The sequence below is a fragment of the Verticillium alfalfae genome, genomic scaffold, assembly GCF_000150825.1.
Source record: "Verticillium alfalfae VaMs.102 supercont1.4 genomic scaffold, whole genome shotgun sequence".
Lineage (NCBI taxonomy): Eukaryota > Fungi > Ascomycota > Sordariomycetes > Glomerellales > Plectosphaerellaceae > Verticillium > Verticillium alfalfae.
In genome coordinates, this window is record NW_003315035.1 from 1,208,721 (window position 1) to 1,209,544 (window position 824).

Consider the following 824-nt stretch of genomic DNA (forward strand, 5'->3'; position numbering starts at 1 on the left):
CCCACCGTCGGCCAGAACGGTCAGGCCAAGCCAGAAAACCATGATGCCAGGTCTCGACGCTGAGCTTCTCTCCTGGCTGTCTCGCCTCGAGTGCCCGAAGGATGCGAAGGGTGACCCAGTAGGGGGCGAAGCTGACGACGTTCCTGAAGATGGCGAGAAGCCACTGAATGATGAGGGGCCAGCGGAACGCCCAGATGACGTTCTTCCAGAGAGGGCCCTTGAAGTTGTATGCCTTCCACTGCGCAGATTGGTCCCGGGCACGCGTCTTGTGGTCGGGCCGGGGAAGGTCAGCGACCTCGAGGTCCTTCTTGGCTGTCGCTTGTTTGAGGACACCGGTACACCAGCTCCAGGTGAAGCGGCTATATGCGGATACGGTGTGCATGCGGTCGACAATCTTGCCATCTACAAAAACATCAGGCCTGCGTTGCATTGTGATGCTGGCTGTAGTGAGACCCAGAGCCGCGACGAGATTGACAATACGGGAGCGCGAAGGACGCATTATCACTGTGAAGAAGCTCTCCCCAAAAGACTGGTGTCCCTGTACCAAGAGAAGAAGGAGAAAGGAGCAAAGCTGCTGAGCCAGGCCCAGAGACCCGATATTTATAGGCCTGGACAGAATTCATTTTGTTGCCATGATGCAAAACAGTTTTGTACAGCAAGGCAGGAAGCTGTACATATCGGGGTCAATACCATAATGTTATACATTGACTCTATGGCAAGGTGGTACTCACCCATGATGCCGTGGTTGGTCCAATCTTGCAGGAAAAAACCCTGACCGTCCTTTCGGAGCTTCGGGGTGGACGAGACAAGAAGCGTTATTGAAG